This window comes from Mesocricetus auratus, unplaced genomic scaffold (genome assembly GCF_017639785.1).
Source record: "Mesocricetus auratus isolate SY011 unplaced genomic scaffold, BCM_Maur_2.0 Super-Scaffold_100707, whole genome shotgun sequence".
Lineage (NCBI taxonomy): Eukaryota > Metazoa > Chordata > Mammalia > Rodentia > Cricetidae > Mesocricetus > Mesocricetus auratus.
The window spans coordinates 11,051,289-11,059,090 of NW_024429269.1; the positions used below are offsets into that span (position 1 = coordinate 11,051,289).

Below are 7,802 nucleotides of genomic sequence, written 5' to 3' on the forward strand. Positions count from 1 at the left end.
GGCTTTAGGAGGTATGGCTTTGTTGGAGAAGGTGTGTCACTGGGGGATAGGCTTTGAGATTTCAAAACCCCGTGTTATTCCCAGTGTCTCTCTGTGCCTCATGGTTGTGTCTCAAGATATACAAGACAAAGAAGGCATGGGGTTGGATGTGGAGAGGTGGGAGGATCTGGGAGGACTTGTAGAAGGGGAAAGTGTGATCAGAATATATTATGTGAATATAATATATTCTGTCTCTCACTTGGTTGATGTTAGTTTGCAGCTAACATCAAGTGAGCAGCCTGATCTTCCACAAGCTCCCACCATGTTGTATTGTGCCTCCACAGGGCCAAAGAACCCCTGTGATCTATCTGAAACCCCTGGAACTGTGGGTCAAGTACAGTTTTCTTTCTTTCAAGTGGAGTATTTCAGATATTTTGTCACAGTGATGGAAACTAATTTAAAACAAACACCCTCACAGAAACATCCAGAATGATGTTTGAGCTAACATTTGGGCACTATAGCTCAGATCAGACAACTTGACATGTAACATTGACTATCTCACATGCTAACCCATGTCAACCTGCCACTACTACATCTCTTTAAACCATATTTAACTTGCCAGTAAAGACAAGGTCAGACTTCAGCCTAGCACAACTACCCAGGATACAGCCAAAAATGCAATCTCCCACAGAAGGTATAAAGTTCTTGGTGGTGCACACTCTTTTTTTAAAAAGCCACAGCTTAAATAAAATGGTGAAAAATTTGCCATATATAAATGCCAACTCCAAAGTCAGTGTAGCTTACATATCATGAAAAGGGATGCGTAGAATAAAACAAATACATTTGCTTAACACATATGGGCAAACATGATGTTCCTGACAAGACTCATCCTAGCTTCTGTATTTGGTCACATGTTCACAGGTGGACTTATACCTACCTTCTTCCTACCACATAGTTCATAGTCTATAAACAAGCTCTTCCGTTGTACTTGTTTTCACCGGAGTTGGTTGACCCAAATCATCAATGCTGGGTGGATTGGACATTTTATAAATATCCCTGCCTTAACTGGGTTTGCTATGATTTTCCATCAGCCTCCATCACTGGGCATAGGAATGTTGAAAGACGCCTTAAGGAATTCGCTTTATCCTAGGTACACTCTTCCTTCCCTCCTTTGGAGGAGCAGCCCAGCATCCTTGTGGGACTCAGGATCCGTCTTTCCAGTCATCACAGTAGCTCAACTTTTCTTTTTTGACTCTAACCAGGACCAGCAAGTTGTCCTTCAGTGACAGGTTCCTGAGAAGGAAGACCAGGCAATCAGACGATAAGAATATAGAAAAGTTTGGGATCAAGAGGTCTTGCATAAGCTATGTCTTATGCCAAGCAAATGAAGTACCACATTTTATATGCTATTTGTGGGGGAAAACTGGACAGAGTCAACAGAAAGCCATCATACAATGGGACAAACCCAGCAAGAAGCTAATCACCCAGGGTGGGAAGAGTTGGGTGTTTAGGACCTGAAGCCACAGATTTCCTAAGGCCTGGCCCCAGGCCATTCTCCATTCATCAGGGCCTCAAGGAAGGCCCCAGGTTGATCTAGCCCTCAACTGCCTCAGCTGCACAAGGAGCTGACTGTGGCCTGTGGCAGTCATAATTTCCAGTCCCTCAGCACCACTATTGCGTCTCAACTCAGGCATCCTCCCTCTGGACCCAGTATCTCTAGGCCAGCAGAACATAAGGTCTTAGGAATAAGAAGAAGCTAAGCGTTTGCTGGTGTGTCATTAGAAGCTAAAGTGAGGAGTTTTAGTATCATGTTTATTCCTTGGTTCCTGGACCATGACTAATGATCTCGGGAGAAACACCATGTATATTTGATAATGATCGAGAACTCGTGCAGCCTTCTGAAGAACCTTGCAACATCGCCTCCAAGGTGGTTTTTCAACTAAATCTGTTAAAGGCCATTCCTCCTCTCTATCCTGGTAGCTTCAGGAAACTGGAGAACATGGTAAGACAATGAGTTCTGTGTGTGGTGCTCATCATCATTAGTTTATTTGCTGTAAAGTCAGTTTCTTGGTCAGAAGCAATGTTTCTTCTGTGTGGAAGTCCATCATGTTGGATAAGACATTTTATAACTCTATGGGGGTGGGAGGACAGTATACTTTTTTGCTGGGAGGTACTCAGTGTTGATCTCTGTTGCTGGCAGAGTAGGCATTCAGCTGTGCTGTAGCCAGGTCAACCTTGGGGAGTGGAAGTCCATGTTCAGCACATGAAGAACTTCCTTCCCACCACCATGGCCACTTTGTTTAAGAGCCCACTGGGCAGTGAGAATTCTGGCTAGGGAAAGAGGTTGGCTGGTATCCATAGGATGGGTATCGTAATCACCCCTCCTTACTCTGGTGAACATTCATTGGGAACACCATATCAGAGAATTTCTATCCATGTGTCTCTTTTATGGTCTTCCTCATGCTCATTTCCTCATGAAAATGGTTTTTCAAGACCTCAACCATCCAGACAAACCACTGCTAACAGCATAGGAACTGGTGTGTTATTGAAATCTGGCCATTCCTCCTTCTAAACAAACAAACAAACAAACAATAAAAAAAACCCCACACTGCTTCACATGAGCCATGAAGAGAATTTACTCTAGAATTAAACAAATCAAAAAAAAGGGGATTGAAAACTACCAGAGCCAAGAAACTTGCACACTACCTTGTAGTTTATAAATTATGCTGCTTGTGAAAGCATTTGGTGTACCTAAAATATCGAAAGGCCCTGGGAATGACAGTTAACATTAAAATGGAGACAGCAGTTAATGTTCCAGGGACCCTGGAAATTTTATGTATGTTCCTAATCCAAGGACCCCAGCAAATGTTCCCACTCTCCTTCTTAAGCTTTCCAACAGTTCTTCCCACCATGGCTGTTCTGTATCTGTCCCCTTGGGACTTCTCATCACACCAATTATCACTGTCACCTCCCAAATCCATTCCTCACCATTACAACCCAGCCGCACGTGTCACACTAACTCATGCCACTGTTGGGCATGTGGAGCTGAGCCTAGAGGAGACCCACTGAGATTTCAGGTCTTTGTGTCTTGGAACAAGGAATCAAACCGAAGACACACAATAGTGATAGAAATGGGGACGGTTTTCTAAATACCAGAGCAATGTCTCCAAGAATGGAAGTGGTCTAGAGAGTCCTGAAAGTCTTACTCTCCCTCAGCATCGTGACCATTGCTAGATTGTTTAAGTAGCAGCCACTTTCCCCCACATTTGGAGAAGCAGGAATTCTCATGCATTACACACACACACACACATACACACACACACACACACACACACACACACAACATTGTAACCTTGGTGGAGTGAAATTTCTAGTCCTTCTGTCAATGTCTTTTGCACATTAATCTTGATATCTCGATCTCGTTTTTCACCCTTATTCTCCTGTTACACCAAGTCCATATTAACCATCCTGAGCATCTTTCTATCTTCATCTCCATCTTAGATGCTGCCACCATCCACCCAGTTGCTCAAGACAACCTGAATCATCCTTTTGTTATCTGCACATCCAATTGGTCATCAGGCTTTGTCCCGGAGGTACCGAGATACACTGTATTTTTCCACATCCTTCTCCACTACCCTCTCCTATACCTCACCATATCTTCTGGAATGTTCTTAAAGCCTTCGGAGTGGACTCCATGCCCCCAGGCTTAACCTACCTTCCTCCATCCTTAGCACTCCTCCAAGGGGATTTCCTTATAGATTTATTTGCCATCTTCACTCAGAATTCTTCAACAGCCCCCCATGGCCGGCAGGGAACACTGTGTCCTTCCTGATGCCGCTCTGTCAAAATAGCTAGCCTCCTGAAAGAATGAGGTGTTCCACCTGCACAAACTTCTCAGAGAGTTCTGGTTTGTCCACAGCTAGAATAGAATTAGCCATGTTCAGGTTATTGAAATATTTTTCAACATATGAAATATGTCTTTCAAACAAGTATACTCTCACTTCTGATGGACAGGGTCCCTGCTATATAGATCCTGATTCCTGGGCTGTGTTGGAACAGGAGGAGGGCCTGTGTCTCCTCAGGGATGCCCATTGGAACCTCTAGTTGCAGGCTGAGGGATCCTCCAGGCTCCTTACAGCTGCGACCAAGTCCCAGCACTACGGCCGATGAATTGGCTGCCTGCGCCATGTCTTTCATCACAGCCTGTGAAAGTGAACCCACTCCCAGTGCACTTCCGCTCCTCCACCCAGCGCACTCGGTGTCTACAGTCTCTCCTGGTGAGGATCCAGCATCTCAGCTTTACTTAAAAGTCCAAGTTGGTGGGTGCCATCCGAGGGCTGGGAGAGGAGCGGGACGCCATCCGAGGGCTGGGAGAGGAGCGGGACGCCATCCGAGGGCTGGGAGAGGAGCGGGACGCCATCCGAGGGCTGGGAGAGGAGTGGGATGGGGACACCATCCGAGGGCTGGGAGAGGAGCGGGACGCCATCCGAGGGCTGGGAGAGGAGCGGGACGCCATCCGAGGGCTGGGAGAGGAGCGGGACGCCATCCGAGGGCTGGGAGAGGAGCGGGACGCCATCCGAGGGCTGGGAGAGGAGTGGGATGGGGACACCATCCGAGGGCTGGGAGAGGAGCGGGACGCCATCCGAGGGCTGGGAGAGGAGCGGGACGCCATCCGAGGGCTGGGAGAGGAGCGGGACGCCATCCGAGGGCTGGGAGAGGAGTGGGATGGGGACACCATCCGAGGGCTGGGAGAGGAGCGGGACGCCATCCGAGGGCTGGGAGAGGAGTGGGATGGGGACACCATCCGAGGGCTGGGAGAGGAGTGGGATGGGGACACCATCCGAGGGCTGGGAGAGGAGTGGGATGGGGACACCATCCGAGGTCTGGGAGAGCAGCGGGACTCAGCCTCTCTACTTGCTTTCTGCTCATCACCTCCTTGCACGTAACTGTGCTGTCGGGTGCAACTGACTGATGTTTAGCTCCAATGCCTGCGTTTCAGTGAGCTGAATTTATCTGTGTGTTTATACAGGACCAAGAAACAGGACTCCAAGGGCTGGTGAGATGGCCAAGCCCGATGACCTAAATTGAAGCTCCAGAAGCCACACAGTAGAAAGAGTGAATCATCTCCAGCAAGCAGTCCTCTGCCTTCTACATGTGCACACACATGTCTCCCTGACAATAATTTTAAATGCTCTTTTAGAAAATGAAATAGAAAGAAACTGGCCAGAGACTCCTCTCCTGATCTGTGTGCCTGTCCTTCTGAAGCTCTCAAACACCAAAGATACTGCTGACCCAAGCCCCCAGCCCAACGCACCATGGCCACCCCAGTTTCTGTGCTGTTTGACTGAATCTGTGGAGAACATGTGTTCCAGATATGACAGAACATGGAACATGTTGAATGGTCATAGTACATCATTCAAATTTCAGGATTACTCCTGATGCCAAGGGATACACAATCAGCCAGATGTTGAATGGCTCTATTAAAAATCAGAATATCACTGGAAAAGCTAAGTGAGAAGCAAGAAGATTGGCTGGACACTGGTGGAAACACCCAACGCCCCCCCACTCACCATTAGTTCACAGGGTTGTCACTGTATTGGGCTATTTAAAGGAGCAGGACTGACAGGATATATTCATGAGAATTTATCACACTGATTTACATGAGCAGAATGGCCAACAGCTCACCAGAACACCACCAGCCACCAATGCCTCCTTGACCTGAGCTAGCAGGGGACAGTGCCTGCCCACAACACAGCAGGGCAAGTGATAGGGCCACACACAGCTCCCAGAGACATCTGGTCACATAGATGTCACACCCGTGGCCAAAAACCTCAAATACAATGAACAGAGCTGAAAACCTGTGCACCGAAGCTTCCTTCACGTCCAGTGTTGTCCTGCACACTGAGGCCATACCACGGCCACCCTCAGGAAAGCTTCCGTACACACCCAAGTCTGTAAGCACAAACAAAGATGCCGTTTGTCTGGCCCTGTGGAAACACAAACAAAAAGGTTAGCATTGGGATTGCTATGTTGGGAGTCAACCAAGCAGGGCTCATAGGGGCTCACAGAGACTGAAGCAGCAACTGTGGAGCCTGCATGGGTCTGTGCTAGGCCCTTGGCATGTATGTTATGGTTGTTAGCTTGGTGTCTTTGTAGGACTCCTAGTAGTGAAAGCAGGGGCTGTTCTTTTGCCTGTTCTTGGGAGCCTTTTCCAGCCTTGACATGAGGGATTATGCCTAGTCGGTATGTATTGTATGAGAGAAGAATAAAAGAAAAGATTGCTGTGTGAATTTATTTTGAAATTAACAGGTCTCTCACTTTATATACTGTTCAGTTCACTTTGTCAGTGTCTGATAAGGATTTTTGCATAGATGCTCATGAGAAATGTTGGTCCACGTTTGCAAGTGTTATGCACAGATGTGGGGGCTAGAGTTGACACGGGGTGTTTTCCTCAATTAGTCTCCACCTGATCTTTTGAGACCGAGTTGCTTACTGAGCTTGGACTGATTGGCAATATTGCCAGAAAGCCCCCACGGGAGACACTTCTGTCTCCCCTGCCCCTCATCCAAGTGCTAACATTACAGCAGTGTACTGCTGTGTTTTGTGTTGTGGAAATCTGAACTCAGGCATGCATGGCAAGCACTTCACCAACTCAGCCATCTCCTCAAGCTCTGTATTTTTCTTCTTGTAATGTTTTTATCTGGTTTTGATATCAGGATAATAACAACATCATAAAAACAACTCAGAGATTTTTCCCTCCCCTTTTATTTTCTAAGATTGGAAATATTTCTTTTCTACATTTATGTTATGATTTACTCTTTTAAGTTCAATTTCCTTGCTAGATTTTAACCCATTCAAATATCTCATTTCTCTTAGCTATGATTTTTTTGAGTTACAAAAACCAAAACAGAACAAATAAATAACAATGAAAAAAAGCAAAACAGAATCTGCCTGGGCAGATCCTGTGTAAAAACAGTTCAGGACACTAGCCATGTGCAGACAGTATTGACAATGACAGGTCTCACTGGTCCACCTGTCTCCACATTGGTTGATACGGACCTTGATCATGAAGGCTTCACAGGGCTTGACTCATTGGGATCCTGAGCTAGAGCAACAGCCTCAGCCTTGCTTGGCAGAGTCAGCAACAAAACACGATCCCTGGGGTGGATGATGAAGGCAAGTCAACAGAGTAGTGGTTGGGATCCTTTGGCTTCTTGGACTGAATCTCCATGATCTTCACAAGGGTCGGGATGGCCTGACCCTCTGATCACTGCCTCCACAGAATCCACCAGCATCTTCTCCAGGGCCCTCTGTGCTTTTGGCAAGACATAATTGACCCCCTCTGAGATTCCTTTTCCTGTGACCAGAGTTTTGGATGATATCTCTGTGCCATTTTCAGGGTAACAACCACTCTGGAATCCCCTGGGACTAGGAAAGAAAGAGAAGGGCCTCAGTGCCACATGGGAAATAGGGTTGCCGGCCTTGCAGAGGTACCTTTCAGCTATTATACATTTCATCTAAGCCCACTGCGTCGGACTGTATTGACAAAGTGCCGGCATTGTAACATTGCCTGGTACTGTATTTAGGGCCTTCAATAACTCAGCTTTTGTTATTGCTACTGACAGTCTATATTTTCTGTCTTTTATTGTGATCAGTCTTGCTAAAGGTTTATCAGTTCAAGCTCTCATTTCTACTCTACGGACAGTTTTAGCTTTATCTTACACATTCTCATATGCCTGTTTTAATTATCACCTGGCTTGAAATATTTCATGCTTTGTAACTTGGAAAGACTTAGGAATTTTTAGGAAAATTTCCAGGTGCAT

The 7,802-nt window shown here is 46.5% G+C and overlaps 1 long non-coding RNA gene across 1 annotated transcript; it reads left to right on the plus strand.

Moving 5' to 3' along the window:
• Window positions 1-3,474: 3,474 nt before the first annotated feature.
• On the plus strand, window positions 3,475-6,237 carry LOC121137872. Its single transcript, XR_005875141.1, has 3 exons — window positions 3,475-3,572; window positions 3,994-4,256; window positions 5,009-6,237. It is a non-coding gene; the product is annotated as an uncharacterized LOC121137872 (long non-coding RNA).
• The last annotated feature ends 1,565 nt before the right edge of the window (window positions 6,238-7,802 follow it).